The sequence below is a fragment of the Parasteatoda tepidariorum genome, chromosome 7, assembly GCF_043381705.1.
Source record: "Parasteatoda tepidariorum isolate YZ-2023 chromosome 7, CAS_Ptep_4.0, whole genome shotgun sequence".
In the NCBI taxonomy this organism is placed as follows: Eukaryota; Metazoa; Arthropoda; class Arachnida; order Araneae; family Theridiidae; genus Parasteatoda; species Parasteatoda tepidariorum.
In genome coordinates, this window is record NC_092210.1 from 75,953,122 (window position 1) to 75,980,829 (window position 27,708).

Below are 27,708 nucleotides of genomic sequence, written 5' to 3' on the forward strand. Positions count from 1 at the left end.
ATTTAAATATATATATATATATAGTGCCTGAAAGCAATTAACATTGTTTCATAAAAAATCTAAAATTTTTGCGTCTGAAGCTTGTATATTATATTTTATTGTATAAAGGAGTATTTTAAAATTTCATTTATTTCTGTTGCTAGCTGAGCAAAGATTCAAGATTTAAAATAACTTTAGGATTTAAAATAACTATAGGATTTAAAATAACTTCAATATGTGAAAAAAAATCTTTCCTGTCATAACAATCACTTGGATACAAGACTGAAAAGATCAAAGTAGTTAAATAAAAAAAGGGTAAATAAAACAATTTTTTCAAACGTTCTTTAAAAGCAAAGAGTATTTTTATTTCTGTTGAACTTTAAACGAATAACATAAAAAGAAAAACGTTAGGCGTAATAAAACGTTTTGTTTTAGGACTGAAGAAATTCGAAGTATGTGCTAAGTATAATTTCATTTGAAGAAAGCATATTTTAAAGTTTTGTACTTTTTATTCTGAATTATTTAAGTAATTAAATTATATTATATTTATACATAAAAATGGAATTACATATCATAGATATAAAAAACAAGTTACTTTAAAAACTAAAAATGTTTGCAGGGCTTTCTATAACTGTCCCTTCTTAGCCTATTTTTTTATTTTTAATCCAATTTTCCAATGTTTTAGTTTCTTGTCCCGAATGACTGTATTTCGTTTACTTTTAGTGTTAATTTTTTCATCGTTTAATTTTCTTTAAATGACATATGCTAACTAGATATCCGCCTTTCCCTAAATTTTTTAAATTGATATTAATCAAATATTCCATAATTACTTTCCCTCCTCCATTTTAAAACGCTTTTGAACACGGCAAAAAAAAATTTTTTTTCTATGTGTTTTTAATATTGTATAATTGTTCTTTTGAAATAAAAATTTATATTCTTTTCTATTCATTCTCTAAAAATATTTGAAAAATGTCAGGTCATTTCTCACTGGATTTTCTGATAATAATAAAACATTTTAACTCTCTGATTTGATTTTATTTAGAAAAAAGTCTTAGTGATATTTAGAAGTAAAACTAATAAATTGAACTCTGGAGAGTTGTTATTTGCTAATCATATTTGTTAGTTTTCGACTAACACTCGCGATAGTTTAAGCATTTTATTATTGGCACTTTTAAATGTTAATTGCAATTATTTTTACCATTTATTTAATAATTTTATTTAGTATTAATAAAATCTTCTAACTTTAAAGTCCCCGAATTTTGAACTAACTAACCATCCACGAATTATATTGAAATGCTTTAAACTCATTGTATTTGTTGTTTGATAATTTTTAAAATTTGAGTGTATTTATGGAAACAAAATGGAGTTTACAATTTCATTATTATCGATAGTTAAAGCGACGGTTAAATTATTCGAGGGTTTTCCACTAATTTATTATTTTCAGCAATAGTTCTTGTGGTATGAAACGTTGCAATTTAGAGTTTTGAAAACAAGTTTAGTTTTTTAAATATAAATTACAATTGAAAATATTTTTCTTTTCTTGAAAGTTACGCAGTTATCTGATAAGGATCTGTGTGTAATAAATAAATTCCAACTATCAAATAGCTTGAATGTAATTTATTTAAATACTATTTTTGTCTCTTTAGAAATCTAAGAAGGACAAAAATATTTACTTCGGACACTTTCGTTGAAATTTGAGAGTATTTTTAATCGAATAAGAGAAACATAAAATATTCGTTGGTAGTTTTATATCTAAACTTTAATTACTTAACTTCAAAATATTCATATTCCTACTATTTCTTTTTCTTTGAAGAAAATCACTTTAATAAAATCATAGAATTCTTACGAAAGACTTAGTGAAACTTGTTTCTTGTTACATTTTCACTAGTTCACTTAAAATTGTTAATTTTTAATTGAATACATTCTGATAAATATATTTTAAATATGTATTTAATTTTTTTAAAAGTAATATTTTTCGTTAGATTTTTCGTAAAGTTTTTTGGCAGAATTTAAAGTTCATTTTATACGATTGATTTTTCCTGCAATATATAATTTATTTTTAATGTTAGGTAAAAAATTTAAAAGGAAGGCTTAACAATAAAATTCACAATTTAAATTAAATTTAATTAATTAACTCATCTTCTTTAAATTATCTCACTATATATTTGTTTGTTTATTTAAAATTCGATTTGTAGAATTTATGCTTCTATAATAATAATAAGAAGAAGAATATTTGAATTTATTTTTCTGAAGCTTCTTTGATGATTTTATTTAATTTCTTTTTTTTTTTAAATCAGTTGATTCCTCAGTTTTTAATGTATTGAGATAACGAAGATGAATAATTGAATCTTTATTTTGTTTTTTTATTTCGAAAAATATCAATATTTTTGACCATTTTAGTAGTTTTTGGAATAATTGCTGTAATTTAGAAAAAATAGAAAAAAACGTGAAATGCAAAATTTAAAAATAAGAAAGCGAAGATAAATCTTTTATTCCAAACTTTGTATGACAATTTGTTTTATGTTTAAATGAATAGTAATTTAGACAAGAAAATACAAGTTATGTCTTATGATAGAGAAGATATTTATATTATCTACAATCTAATAGTTGAAGAAAGATATTTATATTATCTACAATCTAATAGTTGAAGAAACAATTTTAAAAAAAATTAAATAAATACTTTTCCTATACACTGTTTAAACTATGGTTAAATAACAGTTTTTTTAAATGTTATTATACCACATTCAATACAACCAGTCAAATTACTATAAAACAAACTGTTAATTATGAGGAAAATCATTTATTGAATGTTTTTTTACCTACTACGTTTAAACAACCTGAGCTTCATCCACGTCAACTTGGCTCACATTATGAAGACACTTAGTTCTCAAAAAAAAATTTACAAAAATTACAACAAATAAAATAGAACACAATAAGTAATGATAAAACGTATAAACAGAAAATAAAAGAAAAAGAAAAAACAGTATAAAACAAAATCTCAAAAGCGAGATCAGATGTACTTACATGAACGGGAAATTTTTCAAGAATCATTTAAAAATATTTTCGCAACAAGATTACCAGATTACAAAATATGAAAACAAAAGCGCAAATTGAGTGTAACTAGTGGAATATAAAGTGTCGTTCTTACTGCATTTCTGAAGTGATTTGTTATAGTGTGCATTTATTTGTTAGTTACCAAGGATGGGCCCGAAATGGATGTGCGCAAGGTAATATTATACTGGATAATTTAAAAAGTTGACCATAAATAATTTTAGAAAATAAATAACTATTTATTTAAGAAAAAATATAAAATAGAAAAGAGAAACATAAATTACCTGTTTTGCAAGTAATTTTAGCGACGGATTTGCCCGAAATAGATTTGCACATGGAAAAATTATATAAATTATCAAAGAAAAAAAAATTTAGTAGATAATTTTAACACGGATTTGCCCGAAATGGATTTGCACATGGAAAAATTGTATAAATTAATAAAGAAATTTTTAGTAAATAACTAGGAGGCTTCGCCCCCTGCTCGCTGGCGCTCGCCAACCCCCGAAACTGCTTCCGCAGTTCATTTCGAATTGCTTCGCAATCCGATGCTCGCTCATTGGATACGTTCTTAACGTCTAGCTTTTGCATATACTTTTTTGAACACTGAAGTTACGAAAACTTTTCACTGTCGAAAATTCTAAACCTGTGCATTTCAACATTAATTAGAAATTGCAAACAGTTTACATATTTTTCTTAATCACACTATTCTAAATTTCAGTTGTTAAGAAAAGTAACTGTTGTAAATTTTGTTGTAAAGTCTTTAATTTTGTGAGATAATTTTGTGAGAAATTTTTTGATAATTCGGTGAGAATTCACCCGATTAGACATATGATGCTCACTACTTGCTCTTGCGCGCCGAAGCCTATCAATTANGCTAGGGGCTGAAAGAAACAACAATATATATATATATATATGTATATATCTCCAGAGATCACCAATTTCACACTCATTTTGATTAAAAGAACATTTAGTCTGATGGTGATTCAGTTCTTTTACGAGTTTAAAAATGAAGTTGGAACATGTTGGGAGCTGGTAAGAAATAGGCATCCAAAAACTGTCATAACAATATGTAAAGGGAACGGACAATATGGGAGAGTAGACAATAGACTAACCTTTGAAATACTGTAAATATTATAAAAAAATACGAAGCTTTTGAATTTTTCTAAAAGCGTTTAATCTTTCAATTGATATCCTGTATGAATGTTTTAAATGTATTTCACTTTAAAATGTCTGAAAATACAACGTCAACTTTTTGCAAAGTTTTGTATTCAGTCATATAACAAATCGATAAAATACAAGGTTATCGGTTGTAACATTGAAGATAGAAACCAAAAAAGCGTCATTTTTTGCGTCATATCATAATGAGAATCAGCAGTTTGTAGTTTTCGTCTAGGTGCATCCCAATTTGTACTTCTTTGAATTAAAATGATCAAAAATTGTAAGTAAATCATCCCGCTTAACTACTCAATTTCGTAATGTGAAGTCACATACTCACAATTTTGTTCTACATAACATCATGTAGTTAATACGCCACTTACCCGAAAAATAATTGAAAATTCAATTTTATCTAACTGCATCGGTTATCATTACCACCAAAACATGTGACTCAACTAAACAGATATCTTCTCTTTATGCTTTTATTTTTGATCCATTTACTGAAATAAAAAAAAAACTACTTTTCAATCTAGATTCCTCCTTTCCCAAGGAATCTTTTCTGCAGATCTTCTGGTCTCTCTCGTGGACCCCTACTAATATTTCCGACTGGAAAATAGTTTCGAAAAAGAGAATACTTCAGTCATTAACTCCATTCAGTGAATTTGATCTCCAGCTGAAATCTTCTTTATTTGTAAAAATTTCCACCCGAAGATTTCATTTCTTTTTCTTCCCCTTTTTTTCTGAAACTTTTAATTAGTGCGTCCCTTAGAAAGGCGACGATATTTAACAGGCCAATTACTTTAGGATTTTGCTACTTGGCGACCCAATTTGAGAAATGGCTGCTTTTATAAAAGTTCCACCAACCCTGCTCTTCTCTAAATCGTTAAGAGAACTTCGTTATTTTTTTCTTCTTCGTCATTCTTTCTATCTTCTCTTTCTTTTCCATTCTTTTCTCTACCCTTTCTTTTTAGTGTTGAAATCTCTCTTTTGGGTTCAGTCTCAAATGGCGTGAAAGAGCGGGGTTAAGTCTAATACATTTGTCATGGGAATCTGAAGTTTTCTGGATGAGGTAAAATTTTCGGTTCCCCATTTCTCCAACAGATCAAATATCTCGGAAAAATAGTATTTCATTTGCAATATTTTTCCAAAGGATATGAGAGAAGAAGTACATATTTTAAAGTTATATATTACGTTTTGGTGAAAAATTACACTATGGTTTATTTTAGAAAGAAGACTAATATGATAGAGAAGCACATACTTTGAAATAATATAGAATTAAAGTTAAAATACGTAAAAGAATGATACACCCACACAGTTTTTTTTATCGGGAAATTTATTTATTGCTTAAAAATCTCGCATTACTTACAAAGCGTCTGAAAGTGTTTTCTTTTTAATTTATTCTTAAAAACTTAAATATGCCAACTGTTTCCGATATGTACCAAAATATATTTGAAAATGTATTCGAAAAGTTGAAAAAAAATGTGTCCGTAAAATGTCTTTCTAAAATGAATTCAAGTAATATTTTGTTTAGAAAATTCTGGTACTATATATAGTCGCATATATAACGTCTTATCGCGGAAAGCAATTTTGAATTTCGAATAACTCCAGAACCGTTGGCGTTAGGGTCTTGAGAGAGAGTTGTTTGAGAAAATGATTTTTTCGCATCAATTTCACATTAGCCATTGCTATAATTTTTTTTAACTGGTTCTGTTTTAGATCTTAATGCACGTTCTTTAATATTCAATTATTTTTCACCATTAGTCAACGACAAGAATGACATGCAGATCGTCACCAAATTAGCATTTCTAAAGTTATCTGAAAACAAGTGTTTATTTTGTTTGCAATTATGCTCTTAAAACGTGTTTTCGGGAGAAAAAATAAGGTGCAGTTTCTTACAAAAACTTAATTAATCCAAAAAAGGAGTTTATAAGAAAAAGTAAAGTTTTTTTTTGCTATTACTCGAAAAATTATTGATTAAAATATTTTGTGCAACTTATAAAAATCGAGTTTGTACAGTCTCGGCTATTTTTCCAGGTGTTATGATCATTATATATAAAGTTTATTTTATAATGTATTGCAAGAATTTCTTATGGAATTTTTAAAGTAAGCAGAATAAAATATTTGGTGTTATTATTGATATTCTAAAATTACCAACATTATTTCTGCTTTCTATAAAATTTTTATAACAAATTCCTGCAACACATTTTAAAATAAACTTTATGAAAAATGAACCTGGAAAACTAACTGAAATTATACAAACTCAGTTCATATAAGTGACGCAAAATATTTTATTTGTTACTTTTCTTGGGAAGACCCATGACAAGTTAGTTTATTAAATTATATTGAAATGGATCGAGTATTTAATAACTTCTAATTGTAGAGGATCAAATAAAGGTTTAAAATGGATGTTATAGATAGTAAAAAGTTATACAAACACTAATTATAGATTATAACTGTGATTATTGCACGCTTATCTTAAAGATAATTGATATGGAATTCATCTACTCCACCCAAGCTCCTTTTTTTAGGAAAAAAAGTCCCAGTGTCCGTGATTGTAATGAACTTCTATATTAGATGAGATGACCTTTAATTTACAGGGTTATTATATGAAACTTCCTAACTCAATTCTGGGGTTGCTGATTTTTTTTCTTCTGATGGATACATCATTAGGCTTCGGAAGTGAAAATCTCGGGTTCGAACCCAATTGTCACTAAATAACACTTTTCCTAACATCGGTGAACATACAACTCTCTCATTCCTTGACAGATGGCGACAACACACTATTTCAACTAGTAGTTTCACAGCTCGCCTTAAATAGACTAACAAATCATGTGATTCCAAAAAAACCTGAAGTCCTAAACTGAAGATGTATCTTACTATCAAAATGCCAATTTACGGACATTGGTCATATATTTTTGAAGAAAAAATTTCATCAGACCAGCATTTTTATGGTCATAAGGACTTAAATTTTTTTTCAAAAAAATTTTTTTTACTGTCACTGACCGGACACCATAAACCCGGTCACTGACCATATAATAACGGTGACCATTTTTAGAGTATAAAGCTTCGTTGTTTTTTTTTTATTTGTTTCTTTCATTTGATACGATATGTTTGTGTTAAGCATTTGTAATAGTTTTGCGTTTTTGCTACATATATTGGAAGACAAAATCCTATACCCGTTGTGTTTATTGAAACTCAAACTTTAAGAATTTGACTAAAATTACTGAAGCTTTAATAATAATAATTATGCAAATAATTAATAAATAAATTAGTAAAATGTATGCTTTAACAATTTTCAGTATTTATCAGATAAATCAATTTATAACAATTTTCAGTATTAAATAGATAAATAAATTTATAATGAGTATTTATTACAAATGGACATTTATAATAAGTACTTTTTTTCTCATCGTAATAAACTCTTTCGTCGAATAAATTTAAACAAAATATGAATTTATTTAAATTTTATTTAAAATGCAAAGCAACAAATAATTTCAAAACATAAAGAACAATAATTGCAGATGCGTTAATTTTAACACAGAAGATAAATTTCAAAAAATAATCCATTTTAGCATCAAAAGTTTATTTATTCAATCGATTTTTCCTTAAAAGTAAACTTAGTTTTAATATAATCTCATCTTTTATCCTTCAGCAAAAATAGTTTAGGAGAGACAGTAACTTTCCTCAATAGGTTTAAAAAGTAATTATTTCATTATGATAAAATAAGCGTTGAACTTTTAACACAAACGTTAAACGATAATTTTATACATGAAAAAAAATTATTTTGTCAAATCTTATAAAGTTTAAGGTAAAGGATTCTATTTATAAATTAACTTAAATTTTTGAAATCCACTTTGTGAAATAGTTTAAAATTTTGAACCCTGCAAGACTGATAGACATAGGATAAAATGGGATGAAAAGTTTAGAAAATCAATAGTAATTTAGCACGTCCCAGTGCTTATTAAATTTCTCGTTGCTTCTGAAAAATTAACAAACCGAAATTTATCCTTTGTAAAAGTGAACGTTTTAGAGGATTAAAAAATTAATCTCCAGTTGTAAACAACAGCTTTTCGAACACATTGTGACATAAAAGAGATGTGCAGGAACTTCGAAACTGTTTTACTTTACTTATCAGCCTCTGCTGCTATTTCAAACTGAAGTAAACTAATTCACAGATATTCCCGAAGATAGTATCCTTTTGAATTACCTGTCTTTATTAAACTCGGCACTCGATGACGATGAAAGATTAATTAATCGTTCCTCGGAAAATTTTCCCAAACATAAGTTTCTATTTGACAAATGCGTCAGATTTATTGATTTTGATTATTGATTAATTTTAAATGATGAGTTCTACTTTTTACTCCTGCTAATGAAGTTCGAAACGTGTTTTATTTATTCGCAAAATGCGCCCTGGTTGATATCGGTAAAGGAAGTTGTTTATTTGTGTTTATTTATTTTTAAACATTTGAGTGAAAATCGATAAAGACGGTAAAACATATGGGATTCAGTAACTATCCCTAATTGCGTAGAATTTGCTTTGAAAGTATTCCTTTTAATTTTCAAATATTTCATTCTAAACATGTACAGTTCTAATAAAATAATAATCAATTTAAACATACTGTAAAAGATAGGTAAGATACTTGAATTAACTAAGATACTTTGCCGTCCAGCCTGTGTAGGGGTTAGGAAATTGACCTTGCATCAGAAAGGTTCTGGATTCGAATCCCGGGCAAGGCATGGATGTTCTTTCCTTCTCTGTACTATCTGTCCTTACTGTGGGAGCAACGATTGCTCATCTAAAATGATGCCCCTGAAAGAGTGGCCAACAAATCTGCCCTTCAGGCGCCTGTGTGACCTATGTCATTATCCAGGTGGGCATTGGAAAAAAAAAACTAAGATACTTTAATTTACTGATATTGAAAATTTTGTAAGTTCTATAATAGGGTGCATCTGTAGCGAAGTTTGCTAAAGTTCCGCTCACTCCGACAATTGACAACGATGACAGTGGATTGGACTTTGGTAATCCAATCAAGCTACCAGCCAGCTGTCGGGCCAGAAAACTCTCTAATTGGTTGTGGTGGGGAAGTTTGAAAAGAGTGGTACCAGCTCAGGCACAGTCCACATCGTCAGACTGGTATTAAAATTATGTGACATTCTAGACAGGGCAAAGATCTTATGTTCAAGTAGCAATGTTTGATAAGGCACTGCTCACTCACCAAACGTCTGCAGCACTTTAATATAAAGCCAGCCCTAGTTTTCCTCTCAGCAACCATATCTTTTTCCACCTTTATTTTGTTTTCCTTTTTTTCATTGACGACTTTGCCCCTTTAAATTTGTTCTTTTTTTCATTCACACATTGTGAGTTTTGGAAATGGGTGCTTGTTTTTGAGCCCTCGAAACTGGCTGACTTTTCATCCTTTAAAATTTAGGAACCAATTAAATTATTTGTATTATCAAATCAAATGACCTAATGTTAAGAGTATTAACATCTCCTATATACGCCATTTAGCTCGCTCAAGGGATAGAGCGCTCACATCCCAATCAGTTGTCTGGGTTCGAATCCCAGCGATTGTTGGTTGGTAAGAATTTTGCCCCGACTTGCACAAACCTCATTGAAAAATATTCTTAGTGGTAGACGGGTCATGGGTTAGAGTCCTCTTGCCGTGGGGCTACCCATGGGAAGTTTTCGTGGTTTCCCTCTCCATGTAACGCGGATACAGGTTAGTTCCCCAAAAAAGTTCTTCACGAAGGTTAGTATGTCTTAATGTTTGATTCAAGTGTTCCCTTGTCTTCTGGATTAGGTTCAAAATGATATGGCTTTGGAGTATAACAGTGGTTGTCGTAAACAGAAAATTGGGTCGACTGTTTAACGACGATTATAAAATAAAATAAAGAAGAATATCTTCTAAAAGAAAATTATTGCTTTAAAAAGGCAAAAAGCACTTTTGTTTCGCTATCCAGTTGTTTACAGAAAAGCTTTCTTGTGAACACATGTTGGTTGCTTTCTGAAGAAGTCCTACATTGCATGCTGTAAAAAATTCTAGTTTAATTTACAGTAAAAAGTATTAGCATTCAGTGTGCTGTTACTTTATACCATGAAATTCATTTTTAGAGAAACTTGCTACGGAAGAAAGAAATCTGATCTACCGTAATTTTATTAGTAATTATTATTGTAAAACCACTGAATCACTCTAATCAAATAAATATTACTGTAAAAATGACGATATAATATTTTACGGACAAACTGAATTTTACGGGAAAATGGATTTTGGGTGCGATGCAACTGAAGTGATGATATGGTAATTTTGTTAGGAACTTTTTACAGTGCATTCAAGTTTCTTTTATTTCATTTTTATATTTCAATTTAAGTTAAATTCTCTATTTTTTAAAAAATTATCTTTTCATCTAGTTGTTATTTGCTTTCCCATTTAATTACATCTACAGGTGAATTTTCTCAAAGTTGCGTGGGGCATGGAGCCAGTATTTCTGTGTTAAATAATGCTCCATGTTAAAATGTCTCATTTACAATATTTGGCTCTAGCGAAATTTTACCAGCATTAGTGCGAGTAGTTACATTTCATTGTAAGAGATTTTTGCGCTGAATAATACTGAGATGATAACATGTTTAGAAGTTTTAAGTGAATTTCATTAACATAATTTCTTCTTTAATAAGCATCGTAAATTAAACATAAACTGCGGCACAGGAAATTCGAAAATACAGTAAATAAAATGTCTATTGTTAATTGTTAGCGTAAGAGTTATTGTAGTACTTTGGGACCGTGATAATTTATAAGAACCTAATGGCAGCAATAGAATTATTTTTAATTCTGTTTATGACCTTAATTAATCGATGAAATCAGCAAAAAAGAAGCAACCGAGGCATTGAATTATTGTTATAAGAACATAATGAGAGTTTATTTAAATTAATCCTAATTGTCAAACTATTAAATGCATATCGGGGTTCAAATTTGGGACAAGTAAGCTTGTTTAAAACAAAATACTTACGCATTAAGAGAAGCCGAGAACATAATATTATTTATTGAAAGAACCAAAGGAAAATAAATTCAATACCAAAATCTCAAATAACTAAACTATTAGAAAAATCAGTTCAATGTTAAACCATAAGACTGTTACCTCGGCCCGGAATTATGTAAACTTAATAAGGTGTTAAGTTTATCAATATTTCTGCTCAAGTAGAACCAAAGTATCGAGTGATCAAATTTAAGAAGGATTACTTTTCTAGTTAACAGTTTTTCTGTTAAACTATTTACAGAGGTTGCATCAAATACAGGCAATATTATGGTTTTACTTGCATTCAAAATTTCTAGCATTGCTTAAGTAAAGTAATTTGTGTTTACTCATAAGCATTGCACTGGACAATTTTAAAGTATGTTATATTATTAGTAAAAATATTCTTATAAGAAATTAATTCTAATCAATGTTTATTTTTTTAAAATTGTTCCTTTTCAAGTAATGAATATGTTTTTAATAGGTATAAAAAATATGATTTTATTTTATTTTGTGTATGCATAAATTTTTGAATTTTTTTTTTTTATCGTTTAACCAAAAGGAGAATTTGTTACTTTTCTATTTTATGGTTGACTTGATTTGCTTGGAAATTATTCCTGTAATTGAAAAAAAACCTCTAATGTTTTCTTCTTATTTTTTTTTCCTCCTTGGAAGGAGTTTTTTGAAGGAAATGCAAAAAAAAGCTTAAAAAAAGTCTGGTAAAAAGTTGCACAAGGAATAAAATGAATTTTTTTTTCGATCATCAAAGAAGATTGAATAACAAACAGACGTTTTGCAAAAAAAAAAAGGTCCAGTGAGAATAGTTTAGACCAGAAAAGACTCAATAACTATCATTAAAAAAGATTATTAACAATATGATAACTATTTTTTACCACACAATGATACAATATGACAATTTTTCATTTTATAGCAATTATTGTTATAATTGTCGTCTTTCCGCCAAACGCTGTAAAAAATGCAGGTAGTGGATTCAAATCTTAGTGTAACCATGGATGTGTAACAGAAAGAAAAAAAATTCGGTTTAGATACAAATACATGATCATGCGCTTAATGCCTATAATTGCTAATCTCTTTGCCAAATTTCAGAACAAGTAGCATAAAATGAAAAAACACACACACACACACACACACACACACACACACACACACACACANGACTGTTACCTCGGCCCAGAATTATGTAAACTTAATAAGGTGTTAAGTTTATCAATATTTCTGCTCAAGTTGAACCAAAGTATCGAGTGATCAAATTTAAGAAGGATTACTTTTCTAGTTAACAGTTTTTCTGTTAAACTATTTACAGAGGTTGCATCAAATACAGGCAATATTATGGTTTTACTTGCATTCAAAATTTCTAGCATTGCTTAAGTAAAGTAATTTGTGTTTACTCATAAGCATTGCACTGGACAATTTTAAAGTATGTTATATTATTAGTAAAAATATTCTTATAAGAAATTAATTCTAATCAATGTTTATTTTTTTTAAATTGTTCCTTTTCAAGCAATGAATATATTTTTAATAGGTATAAAAAATATGATTTTATTTTATTTTGTGTATGTATTCATTTTTTTATTTTTTTTTTATCGTTTAACCAAAAGGAGAATTTGTTACTTTTCTATTTTATGGTTGACTTGATTTGCTTGGAAATTATTCCTATAATTGAAAAAAAACGCTCTAATGTTTTTTTCTTATTTTTTTTCCTCCTTGGAAAGATTTTTTTAAAGGAAATGCAAAAAAAAGTTTAAAAAAAGTCTGGTAAAAAGTTGCACAAGGAATAAAATGAATTTTTTTTTCAATCATCAAAGAAGATTGAATAACAAACAGACGTTTTGCAAAAAAAAAAGTTCGAGTGTGAATAGTTTAGACCAGAAAAGACTCAATAACTATCATTAAAAATGATTATTAACAATATGATAACTATTTTTTACCACACAATGATTCAATATGACAATTTTGCATTTTATAGCAATTATTGTTATAATTGTCGTCTTTACGCCAAACGCTATATAAAATGCAGGTAGTGGACTCGAATCTTAGTGTAACCATGGATGTGTAACAGAAAATAAATAGATTCGGTTTAGATACATATACATGATCATGCGCTTATTGCCTATAATTGCTAATCTCTTGCCAAATTTCAGAACAAGTAGCATAAAAATGAAAAGAAAAAAACACAAGTATATTGAACCTAATACCTTTACGTTTCCGAGCGTTTGGTAGAAAGACAATACCCCAGGCCAGTGGCCACCCCATTAATTTATGGTTGTTTTATTTGAGCCTCGCCGTCGAGCTTTTCTATTCCACTAACCTCTCAGAAGCATTTCTGTAGTGGTTTCGAATCCTGCCTTAGCATTCAATGTATATTTTGCTGTCTTTTGTAAAATTGTGCTAACTGTTTTTTAAACTGAAAATAGTTTTTAAGTCGTCCTTTGTATTTATAAGGAAAGTCAAGCATATATAAATAAATAAATAATCCCACTACCTCATAAAATATGTATAAGACAGTCACTATATATCTGAGTTTAGTATCTTTAAATCAATTTGGTTAAACATTTGAAGCCATCATTCTTGTATCTTCAATCCTTGCTATAATTCAGAAATTATATTAGAATAAGAAATAGTTAACAATCAAACTCCTATCAACCATTTAAATAAACTGCCATTCTAAATAAACCATGGAAATATAAACAGATTATTACTTTTTTTTTCTTTTGGTGTCCCGCAGTGGACTGGTCATTAAGACACGGTTCCCAGCAGATCACCGAAGTCAAGCATCACTGGCTGCGGTCAGTGTGGGGGTGGGTGACCCACTTGGATCAGTCTGCGTAGGGACCGAGGGAGTACGGTATTGGTCCTCGATAAACTGTGCTACCGTAAAGTGCTCGACTTCGCGTGCAGGTCGTTCGGCTACCGAAGCGGGGGTGCCATCCCCTCTGCAGAGAATCTAAATTGTGATGGCATGTCTTCGGATAATCCTCAGATATGCTTCCCAGACCGTCACCAATAGCCCATTGTGCAGCTCTAGTGTGACGTAAATTAACAACAACAACATGTGCAATTAAATTTATAAAATTTGTGTTATAATATTTTTAGAAGAATAAATTTGCTACACGCTTTAAAATACTTTAAGGAAAAAAACTATGCATCTTATTTCATCATTATAACTTTCTGATTTTGTGAATTTAATTATAATTATTTTGCATGTATTTTACTCGATTGTTTTTTACAATATATTTAACACAAGAATGCAATTAAAAGCAATTAATTACAATTATACAATTTATTTGTTTAGGTGCAAACATATTAGCAACAACAACTGTTTTATGGTAAGAGACAAACACATCAAAAAGTAAAAATTACCAAATAAATTATAAAATGATTAATAGTTCTGAAGAACATTTTGGTAATTTAATGTGATATTTTAGAGCATGGCATAAAAACCATTTATTTGGTTACATTTACTTTTGAGATTCGTATTTGTACTAAATGTATTTTTATAAGATTTAAAGTTTCTGAAAGCAGAATTTTCGGTAAGCGATAACAACAGCGAACAGTAAAATTACCATATGAATAGTTTAAATACCGCATACTTTAGTATAATTTTTAGAATCGTGGTTTCCATCACTAGAAATGTGTTAACCACCCAAGTATGGTGATTTTCACAGAATCTTTTTCGCTGTCTACATTCCCTAAGCCTAAAAAACATTTTCCTCTTTCCAATGAATAAAAACGATTTTTCGCTACAAATTTAAAATTCAACCCTTGTTGATGGTAATTCTTTTATAATATTTAAAATACTTTTTTCGCACTAAAAATAACAGTTGCAAAGGCTTTGTTTTAATAACAGAATAAACAAAATGTTTTACGCAATATTTAACATTTTGTACTAATCAGTAATTTTTGAAATTTATTCATTATGTTTTCATATTTACTATGTAAAATATGAATTCGAAGCATGAAAAAATTCAATTTTTTATTCATTACGGTAACAAAGTAATTTAATCGATAGTTTATAAATTTATTCGGCATTTAATATATGTATGTTGAAAAAACAAAATAAAAAAATAGATAATTTCCTTCAATTAATTATTCACTGCAAATGATTCTGCTATCGACAAATGAAGGATGAAAAAATGAACTAGTCATTTTTCTTTATGCATATTTTGAAAGAATTTTTTGTTGATTACCTCAACTTAATCAATTAGTTTTTTTAGCCTAACTTTTACGGATTATCAATAAACTAGCGCTTCAACCTTATGTTAATCTACATAATAAATTACAAATAAGAAAAAATTTTAGTCGGCTTGAAAAAAGTGCTTATAAATTTTATGAAGCAATTCAAAATAAAATCATATTGTCTAAAACATTTTATGGACTCAGCATTAAAAAAATAATATATATTTAAAAGTTTATTCGAATCAAGTTAATAATAACCAACTCTTCTTTCAAATGCGTTTTTTTTCATTTTCTAAAATTAATTCTAAGTAAAACTAATTGTACAAATATTATCTTTTAATACTCTTTTTTGATAAAAACTTTTAAACAACCTCGAATCACTAAAAGAATGTTTTCAAGCAACATTCAAAAAGCTATAGGCAAGTTATTTTATAAAATAGATAATTCTTTACTGGGTAAAATGTTAATTAGCAGCTTAATTGTTTATTTCGCTCTCCAAAGTCTAAAAAATGGGATTAATAATTTCAAGTAAAGTCTAAAATAAAATCTTAAAATCAAGTAATAATCATATATAATCTAGAAGTAAATTAAAAGAGTTATGCAAATACTATAAATCGTACAGTAACCACTGTATATAAAATCTGTCTAAAATGGAATTATTTCTAAATAACGTACATTTTTTTAATTTTTAATGCTTTATTCTGAAAAACAAAAGCATTGATTGCATGGGCAGAAAAATGCCTAACTTTAAAACGATAATTTATTTGATCTCAGATAGGATAAGCTTCTAGATATTATGGAAAATTTTCTATTATTTTAACAATGTTAATTTGGACATTATACAAATAAAATATTTTTAATTTTATATGCTGATAAAAAATAGATTGTCTGTTGATGTATTGGAATGATTTAGATCTGTTATTTTGGCCATTATTTATAAAGTAGTTACTCCCCAACTAAAAATTCGTCTACCCAATTCCACTTCACTGTAAAAAATTCCGGATAAATTTACGGTAAAAGTACCAGCAATCAAGGTACCAGTACTTTCCCCCGTAAAATCTATATTTAAAATTAAATTTCATGGAACAAAAATATGATATTATACTTGATATTTATAGAAAAATTAACTGTAAAATCTCTGAATTACTGTAATTAAATAAATATTTCCGTAAACCTTCTGTGTAAGATTTTACGGTAAAATGATTTTTACGAATGTTGCATTCAGAATGGCCAGAACATTTTACCGTGATTTGCTGTTATTACTGTTTTTTTTTTTCAGGGTGCAGCATATTAGTCAAGATAAGAGATTTAAAAGAAAAATATTTTTCTTCTTTAAATCTTATACATAAAATAATAAAATTTTTTTTTTATTTAGTTTCTTTTGTTTAACCCATTAGCCGTCGTTATGTCAAATGACAATTATATTTTTTAAACATTTTATTGAAGTACTGAGTTTATTCATATGTTTAGAAAGCAAATTTGAAAAAATAAATAAGCAAATAATGGTAAATAGCTTAATTTTTTTGTAAGATACCAAAGTGGGAGCTTTGGCGGCGAACAGCAGACCTCCCTGACTTCCCGACCTCCCTGACCGTTTAATGGAGAAATGAAAAAGTTGTTATTTAATTCTAACGTTAAGTATTAAAAAATTTTTTACGTCGAACATAACGTATGAAAATAAGAATTAAAAAGCTCTTATTTAATTCTAACGCTAAGTCTTACAAAAAATTTTACGTCAAATATAACCTATAAAAATAACGAAATTTATCTTTAAAAAAGATTACTCGGTTACACAAACTTACTGAATTGTGATTCTTAAAATACTTTTTCTTCAAATCCATTTTTATGTGATATACCTATAATTTAGCATGCATTAAATGGACCACAAGGGAGTATATCTTTTAACAGAATTTTACTGTTTGACAGTTTATAGCCACGTTTTAAGAAGCAGTAAATAAACCTTAAAAAAAGGTTACTTAAACAATATTTGTCGAAACGATAATGAGCTCTTAAATAGAGCAATTTTTCTATGCAAATTAAATCATAGTATCGGGTTATTCAATTGAAGAAGGATTGTCGTCAACGGTAATATTATTTAATTTGGATCTACATTAAAATTATAGCACATTTGAATGACATTATGGTGCGCGTTTTCAAAATTTCTGAAAGTCTTTAAACATCAAGTATAAAATGGGAGATTTAAATTTTTTTCTTCTGTTTCTTCCAATATTTTCATTTTCTTTATTATAAGTTTTTAAATTTTTATTATTTACTCCAAACAGTGAGTCCGGGATATCCTGGTTGGCAGGGCGCTGGACTCACATTTGTGAGAACTTGAGTTGGAATCCAGCAGGCCGAAGACTCCCCATGTAGTATATGGTGAATGGTGCACGCTAAATCAGTTGGGTCACAAAGTCCTCCACGTTCCCGTAACAAATAAGTACCTCTGGGGGTTCAGAATTGTAAATTGATCGTTCTTTGATTCAGACCAAAATTACGATCAGTGGACGAATGAATAGATGCATGAATGGAACAGCCCCATAAACGAGTTTGACGTATGGGTGTGGCAGAATTTGAATTCTTGGCCATACATGGTGCCACTAAAAAACAGAGCAATCGCACCTCCTCTGCCTTAACGGCCAATAACAACTCCAAAAATTATAATGGAAGAGGTTTCAAAGTGATATCCCAATGCTCAAGTGCATATTAAGGATACTATTTTAAAGGGATACTATCTAAATATTTCGGTCCTAAAGGCTGTTTAAATGAAAAATAAATGATATTTTCACAAAGTTTAAAGTTTTCAGAAAAGCATTTTTCATATTTTAATATCCAAATTAAAACACAACTGATTTTTTTGCGGAATTTCTCATACTTTGCTAATAGTACAATTTGTGCTTAAATTTTTTTTAAATTTCTTAACTTAAAGACTCATAATAGACTTACATGGAATGGTACTTGAATAGGACTCCAATATTCTGAAAATTAATTTGTTCTAAATTTTCTTTGGCAATTAAACCTTCTTTTCACATTAAATTTCTTTTTCACCACAAAGTTAAATTGAAAATAAAACGTAGTATTTGATTTCATGATTAATTAAAGTAATTGTTGTCAAATCTCTCTATCTAGCAGTCTTTTGTTCTCTTTATTTTTACGTACAAACAAGGCAAGAAATAAGTTATTAATGAGTCAAAACTGGATTGAATAAGGCCTTTTTCTTATTCTGTTACTGCTTTTTTTGTATTTTAATTTCAGTTTCCTATTAATTGCAATAAGAAAACCTTAAGAAGTAGAAAGTACATATATCTTTTTAATTAAAGCAACAAGAAAAATTACTAGTTCTTAAAAGTTGGCATTTAGTTACAGTTTGACTTAAAAAAAAAACCCAAAAAGAATATAATAACTAATTAAAAAGTAAGTTAAAAGCATGCTCGGATGTCTTAAATTTATTTCAGAATAATGCAATAAAAATGGTGTTTGAAATTGGAATATATTTCAGGAATGCAAACTATAGAATTTTACTTCATAAATTGAAGAATAAAAATTGAATATTGAAATAAATATGAATAGTGGAATTTTAAATTGATAAAATCCTTTCTTGTTCATTTTAATGATAAAATGTGAATCGAAGCATTATTTTGTATTTCCGTGTTTGAGGCACGAGCATCCGATTCAAAATGAGAGACTTCAAAGCCCTTTTGAGACTTTTTGAATAACTAATTTCAAAACATGGTTAAATTGTATTCTCTGCGGGGAATTTTATCGATCACATACGAAAAAATTAGACTTTGAAACAAAGAAAAGGAATCTACATTTCTTTAATGTCACGAACATTTCAAATTTTTTACATTTTTCTTTCTTCTTTTCTACTATATATATTTCTTCTATGTGCTGTAGCTGAATATCATTCATTTGGTGGCTTAAAATAAAATAAAATTTTATAACGTTTTAATTAATTAGTTATACTAATTATGACCTTTTTGGGTTAACTAATTAGTTGTTTTTGAACTAAGCTAGTTTCAAAAAGTTTTTAATAATTATTTTTTAAACATGGTTGAATCTTACTTCCCCTGCAGACCTCGAAACTTAAACATTGAATTAAAAAAAAAGGAAATATATATCAATATTTTTTTTAAAATTATATCTAGAGTATTGCGAATTCCTTATATTGTAGTTTATATCTTCTACTATTATTATACAGTGCTGTACACCGAAGAGCCATTACATAGCATGTAGGACCACCATTAGCCCTCAAAACTGCTAGCACCCGCCATGGCATTGATTCCACAAGGTGCTGATAGGTAGTCTGAGGTTTCTGGTACCAAGCACTCACCAACTGGTTCTGCCATTCCCTCACATTACGAGGGGGTAGCGTGGCAGCACGAATTTGGTTTTTCAAGTAGGACCACAAATGCTCTATTGGATTAAGGTCAGGTGAATTTGGGGGCCAAGACATTTCTTGAAAGTCACTGGAATATTCCCCGAACCAATCCATGACGATTCAACCCTTATGACATGGTGCATTATCCTGTTGGTAAACACCATCCCCCGCAGGAAAAACTGTTGCCATGAATGGGTGAACCTGGTCTGCAGCTATGTTCAAGTCGCTTAAAGACGTCAGAGATTGTTCTATGATTGTTCCTGGGCGAGAAACCATGAAAACCTGGGCGAGCCCATTGTTATAGATGGAGGGTGTATATGACAACGTGTATAAAAAACACAGGAAGAAAAATTATTAAAGCTCAGCTATTGATGATTTAGAGCTATTTCTGATTTAGAGGTAGCTTTCAGTATTTCGATAATTTTTTAAATTAAAATTTATCGATACTGCATTCATGGGCTTTAATGTAAGACTGATTGGGGCAAAAATATGCGTGGGTGCTAAGTATAAAGTAGAAACGAATCGTTAACTTTAACCGATAATGGTTGGGATTAACAATCCTTAGTTGTATTAAGCCCGAAGTATCTCCACTATTTTCACCCTTTACTGGTTAAATCTGGTTCGAACCATTAAAAGTTATTTGAAACCAGAACCTAGACTACTGTCTGGCAATTGCAAAGATGGAATCCAGCGAGTTTGTTTTCATTTAGCTTGGGTTTTATATGATACTGAGATTGACTACACTAACTTTTTTTCAGAATTTATAGGCCATTTCCCAGTAGTCATTGCAAGGATAATATTTGACTTTAATCGTTTGTATTTAGCAGGTCGAAAGTAGGAGCTTTCAAGATTCTTCAAGCATGAACAGACTAAGATTGCTGGACACAAATTTAAATAGTTTCATTCATGCTTTTCTTTCATTTTTTTTTCTTTATATGTGACGTAAACAAAATTTAGAACCGAGAACTCAGACGTAATATGAAGTGAAAAAAAAAATAAATGGTATACTTAGGAACTTTCTATAGCATAGAGTAAAATTCTTTAATTACTTATGATGAGCCAAATCCAACGTTTCACCTTATTTCTTAAAATAAATATGACACGGAATGCTACGGAACTTGTATTATTCACTTGTAATACACCAGATGTTTCTTCTTTAATAAAGCTTCAAATTTGCTTGTTGTATTTTGAATTTTTATATAAGTATTATATAAGTATTATATTGTTGAATTTTTATTAAAGTATNAAAATAAATGGTATACTTAGGAACTTTCTATAGCATAGAGTAAAATTCTTTAATTACTTATGATGAGCCAAATCCAACGTTTCACCTTATTTCTTAAAATAAATATGACACGGAATGCTACGGAGCTTGTATTATTCACTTGTAATACGTTTCTTCTTTAATAAAGCTTCAAATTTGCTTATATTGTTGAATTTTTATTAAAGCATTTAATATTTCATATTATCAAGCTGTCAACATTTTATATTTTTAGGGATTTTGGATGGAAAAAACCGGATAAAATTTGAAAAATGTTTAAAATAACTTATACATTTTTTTTAAAAAGAAAAATAAACTATGAACCCCTCTAAAAAAACCTCTTTATAACAGCTCATGCTTTATAGCTTTTCCTCCCTCTAGTTTTCAAATAGAAATTTAATGACTAAAATAATCCTTCCTACTCTCCAAATCAAATTCAGGGCTATAAAATTATCGAAAACTCATAAACGAAGGGAAAAAGTGTTTACAGATAGAGGGTGAGCCGAAAAGGGGATTATATTCAAATTCAGATGGTCATTTAATTTGAAGTCGACTGAAATGGAGTTAGAGCTGATTTTCATGCAGACCAGTGTGTTTTTAAAATAATTACCAATTAAATGTAAGCTTGTTAGTTTTATAAAAGTGTTAAATGGTTCGAATACTAGCCCTGTTATGTACATATAGTTTGATACCCGTAAAAACCATTTCTGTTTCTAACTTCAGGTGTACCCAATACCAATAATTTTGCTTAACACGTTTAAGACCGACCATGCCATCTAGCTGCAAGGATAATAATAATAATAATTAAGAAATAATAGAAGTCAGGAATATATTTTTTCAAATATTTTGAAACGAAATTAATATGATATCTAGGGGAAGTGTTTTCAAATATCCTTGGTTTACGGAACGAAAAATAAGATATTTTTGTTATGTCAAACCTAGTAAGATGTAAAAATGCATGTCCAGAGCTAGAAAATGATGCGCATGACAATTTAGGTCTTTAAGATGTTATTTTATTTTATAACCGTCGTTGAACAGCTGACCCAATTTTATGGGCTTACGACTAATAATGTTCAACTCCATAACCTTGTAATTTTGAACCCAATCCGGAAGACAAGGGAATTCTTGGATCAAGTATTGAGTTAAATTTGTCTTCGTGGAGGACTTTTTGATGGAGCTAACCCACATTTGCAAGGGGACTCTAACCCATGATCCGTTTACCACTGAGGATATTTCACGTCAGAACTGTGATCGGTGCAAGCCGGATGCGGAATTCGTATCGACTGGGATTCGAGCCCGGTTTGCCTCAATGGAAAGCGAACGGTCTATCCCCTGAGCCATCGCGGTTCCTAAGTTGTTATTTTATTTTATTTTATAACCGTCGTTGAACTGCCGACCGAATTTTTGGGTGTACGACTACTAATGTTCAACTCCGTAGCCTTGTAATTTTGAACCGAACCCAGAAGACGAGGGAACTCCTGTATCAAGTACGGGGAGAAATTTGGCTTCGTGGAGGACATTTTGATGGAACTAACCAGCATTTGCGCTACATGGAGAGGAAGACCACGAGAACCTCCCACGGTTAGCCTGACGGCAATTGAACTCTAACCCATGATCCGTCTACCATTGAGGATATTTCGCGTCAGCACTGTGGTCGGTGCAAGCCGGAGGCGGAATTCGTGCCAACCAGCCATCGCCGGGATCGAACCCCGGTTTACCTTATTGGAAGGCGAGCGCTCTATCCCCTGACCCATTGCGACTCCTTAAGTTGCTATTTTTTTCATTTATTTTATAACCTTCGTTGAACAGCCGACCCAATTTCATGGGTTTACGACTACTTACGTTCAACTCCGTAGCCTTGTAATTTTGAACCAATCCAGAAGACAAGGAAACTCCTGGATCAGTACCCCCAGAGGTATTGATTTGTTGTGGGAACATGGAAGACTTTGAGACTCGACAGATTTAACGTGCATCAGTCACCATTTACTACACGGGGAATCTTCGGCCGGCGAGGATCGAACCCACGACCTCTTGGATATGGGCCCAGCGCCCTACCGACCAGGCTATCCCGGCCTTAAGTTGTTATTGTCTTAAGTTGTTACTGTGACCTTTCATCTTTTCTTTTCAATTTTACTTTCGATATATAGTTTGTCTATAGAAGGAACTCCTCTCGCGACAAAGTCTAATACCGTCTGCTATTGAAACAAGAAATAACGCCTTTCAAAGAGGGGAGATTTTCTCTCTTCTGATTCCTATTCTCTCACCGACACAAGTCAAAATGTGCCTTAAGTAACGACAAAATCAAATTTCGTCATGCCACTACTCCTGACAAAAGTTAGGGGTGTTCTTTACATAAGCAAACTATACTTTAGTGAACCATTAAATCAACGTATCTAGAACACGCATTGATGCTTACATTTGTGCTGTGTAATTGATTGTGACTTATGCTTTATTAGCCACTTCCTTCTCGCTCCCGTGCAAATGACGGAGTGAGGTTTCGCCCTCTATTTCTCGCTCCCGTGATATTGACGGGCTGGAGTGTTCAGTAGTAACGCGCCAATAAAAATAAAACTAATTTATTTCCCTTGCCCGGAAAACATTTTATTTCTCATTTTACACAGCAGATGGCAATACCAGGATATTTTTAAGGTAATTGGTTTATTTTAAACTATACGTCAGCACTAATCAAATACGTAATACAAATACAATAGCTAAAAACATAGGCACTTTTATGACCGTTTTCTTGAAAATTAACCGATCGTTAAGGGGTTAAACGCAACACCAACTAAACTACCAGTTTGAATAGTGTATATTTTTTATTAGTAAACTTACATTTAATGCATCTGTAGAATGAATATTGCTATCAAACTAATAAGGCTCTATCCATCTAGAACTTTCTTTGCGAAAAGACTTTCGTAAAATTACTATAGATCAAAATATATATTATATAACAAGAACGAAAGAATATTTTCGAATAATATGCGATTCACTAAAAGTTTTATGAAATCAAATTTTGCTTAAATTTTAAATAATTACCTTTATATGTTTAACAAATAAGCGCTTTTTAATTAAGTGAATATTATTTAAACAAATCAAAGTTTAAGAAAACAAAATTTTGTCAGTGTTTTAAAACACAAATTCCTTTTAATTCTTTATTTAAAAGCAATTCCCTTGGGAAAATATTTATTTTGAAAGGTAAAAATCCTTCCAATTTATTTTTCAAGTGAGAACAGCTTTTGAGGAACAAAAACAAATCGAAAGAACTCACATATTTCGAGATGATCGCTTGAGAAAAAGAACAGGTGTGCTCCCATGTTTCATGAAACGCATGAGTATTTCGTTTATTTTTTGGTTGATTGACTTTTATCAAAAACTCTTAAGTATTCGCAGTATTTTACTTTAATAGTAGTAGCCTATAATAATATTCTTTTAATTTCACTAAATCATTAGTATTTAGTTTTGAGGGAGAAATATCTCTCTTTGGTGGGTTTTGAATAAAAGTGAATGAATTTGCAAAATACTAAGATGTGAAATCCTATTTTTGCTACAAGCTGTAATAAAATTGCAATTCCACAGTAAAAAAAAGAAGTACAGGAACGGAATTTCTGTAGAGAAATAATTAATGTTCTCGAATTTTTGTGACATTGCGTCTTTGAGATGAATCTATTGAACCCAGATGCCAAAAATTAAATTTCGAGAACATAAGGAATTTTAAAACTTTAAATTTAAGATTAAAAGAAAAAATTTCTAAAATGTTGAGTTTTTTGCACTTTAAGTTTAAATTGAAAAAGTTTTAAAAATACATACAATTTTCATTGAAATTTGCTTTTTTGTACGTAGATGACGACTTTTAAAATTGTGAGAATTTTTGAAAATTCATACTCAGGTTTTTAAAGTGGTAAATTTTAAAATTTGAAGTTCAAATTTACAAAATACTTACAGCCTTAAATTTTAAATTTTATGGCTAGCATTAATAAAACACATTTTAGTGAATGAAGTGAAAAAATATTATTAAATTTAAAATTTTGAGGCGGAAAATATTTTTAAAACTTAAAATGTCTATCATTTATTATCAAAGGGAAAAACAAGTTCTGAACGACTTCGTACACTTTGAAACTACTTATATTCAAAAAATTTGAAGTTTGGTAGTTAATAGAAGCATATCAATGAATAAAATTAAATCAAAAATATTTCAAAATATTATATATTTAATTATGTATGTAGGTAGGTTCTTTATTAACGTCGCACTGGAGCTGCACTATGGGCTATTGGAGACGGTCTGGGAAACATTGCTGAGGATGACCTGAAGGCATGTCATCGCAATTTTAATCTTCTGCAGAGGGGATGGCACCCTGCTTTGTCAGCCCAACGACCTGGTCACGCAGTCGTACACATTACAGTAGAACAGTTTAGCAGAACAGTTTAGTCTTACGGTGGAACGCAGGTTGATCAAAGTGGTCACCCACCCGCATACTGACATCAGCCAATGATGCTTGACTTCGGTGTTCTACTGAGAACCATGTCTCAACGATCAGTCAACTACGGGACAAATAGTTAATTATGAAAATTGTGTTCGTTAACCTTTTACCGCGTGACTGAACTCAACTGTTAGATAGTGACGAGGTGGAAAAATTCTAAATGAGCTTTTAATCGTTTTTAATTAATTTCAACTGATAATATAAACTGATATTTTTCCTTTTTGGCATTTTTCTATAAAACAAGTAAAATGTAGGGCTTTCATCTCATCATAACGTGATTGCAAAATTTAGATTCTCCATTCATTTTTTATGTTAATAAAATTACAGCAATACAATTCCGCAATCAACTTTTTTAAGGATAGTTCAGAATTTAAAATTGCTTAGGTTAGAATTTTTATAAATATTTTTGTTTTTGCGTCTATCTAATATATTATCGAATCTATTAAATCTATTTTCGTCTGTTCGTATTGTGGTTAAATTAACTGGTGAAAAAAAATTGATGCTGGCAAATACATTGTTTGATATTTTATACTCAAAACCACAAATTACCCATTTCATTCCGTCACATTTCTGAGAAAAAAAATCATAGAAGTTTGAAAAAATATTAAGCACTATTTCACTGAATCTAAAAAGGTGACCATTATGCTTTTTAATATGTCCTAAAAGGTGTGATGATCGCGTTTTCAGATAGATTTTGCGAAAAGCGGCTTGATTACTATTTTTCCCCTATCACGCTAATAACATATTTAAAAAAACTGTTAAAAAAATTTATTTTTGTTAAATTTTTCTGCTATTTTTTGATTTGTCTGAAATGTCAAATGTATAAAAAAATTAATTTCAAATGTTTCGGTAATTATGAGGAATTTCTATTGCACTGCAGTATAATAATCTTCAAATGGTTGTTGGGTACTCTGTCAAAGATATTCCGGATCAAAATGCGGTTAAAAAACTAATAACCTGAGTTCAGCATCTGTAAAATTCATTTTTGCCGCGAAATTTTTAGGTGTAATTTTTAAACCAATGTTTATTTAATAACAGTTAATCAGTGATTTTACAATAAAAATTACTGTAGATGTTATGGTAAATCATTTATTTTGTTCCTTAAAATTTTACGTAACGAAAAAATTTTTTTCGCTTCGTAAAATATTGGCACTCTAAATGATAGTATTTTTTACCATAATTTGATCCGAAATTTTTTATAGTGCAAAAATGCAAATCAAAAATTTAACATGAAATCGAAAAAGTCGATAAAAGAGACTTCTTAATACAAAGACTCTATATACAATATCTTAACTTTTATACATCATTCAGTGGAAGGAAAATTATCTAAATCATTTGTTAACGTTCTCGCAACATCTATGAACATGCAACTATAATATCTATGAATATGCGTCTAATTCATGCAAATGCATGTTCTCTGAATAACAAATCATGCCGAAACAGCGTTCAATATCACTTTTCATCAAAGCATTCTAGAGCTAAAAGCAGGCAAGAGGGGGGTGGGCATAGCATTTTGAGGGAAATAGGTCGCAATCTATGACGGCCAAAATGTCGGGATGATGGATTAATATAGAATTCTCAGACTTCGATCTGTTATAATATCGAAACATTTAAACCGTGAATAGCGTGAAGTTTAATGAGATATTTTGATGGTGAGACGGAGGAGAGGTGATAGATGTGATTGCGTGATGCCGCATGATGGATTTTGAATGGAACGGATGCTGCCACCACGCATTGTTTCTTAAAATTGTTTCCCTGACGGCACTCCTAATTGCAAGATAACACTTTAGGTATTTGAATATATTTAAAGATTACTGAATTGTAAAATAATACTTTGATGAAAAATCGACATTTTATTTGCATGCTAGACTTTTCTATTAATTACTTTTTGAATATAGATAGTATTTGGGAATGTTATAGTGTTTTTGAGGGAAACACTTTTGGTTTAACATATAATTTGTATTCAAATATATGTTTTCAATAAAGGTGAACGGTTAATAAAAAATTAATAAATAGTATATTACAAGTTAATTGAGGAAAAATCGACATTTTATTTGCATGCTAGACTTTTCTATTAATTACTTTTTGAATATAGATGGTGTTTGGGAATGTTATAGTGTTTTTGAAGGAAACACTTTTGGTTTAACATATAATTTGTATTCAAATATATGTTTTCAATAAAGGTGAACAGTTAGTTA

The 27,708-nt window shown here is 29.7% G+C and overlaps 1 protein-coding gene and 1 long non-coding RNA gene across 5 annotated transcripts in view; one reads left to right on the top strand and one right to left on the bottom strand.

The window, feature by feature from the left end:
- LOC107441786 (tyrosine-protein phosphatase 69D) overlaps positions 1-27,708 on the bottom strand; it is a 521,936-nt gene that overhangs the window by 394,207 nt on the left and 100,021 nt on the right. The window lies entirely within an intron of this gene.
- Positions 1-27,708, top strand: part of LOC139426067 (uncharacterized) — a 114,209-nt gene that overhangs the window by 74,996 nt on the left and 11,505 nt on the right. The gene's annotated exons all lie outside the window — the stretch shown is intronic.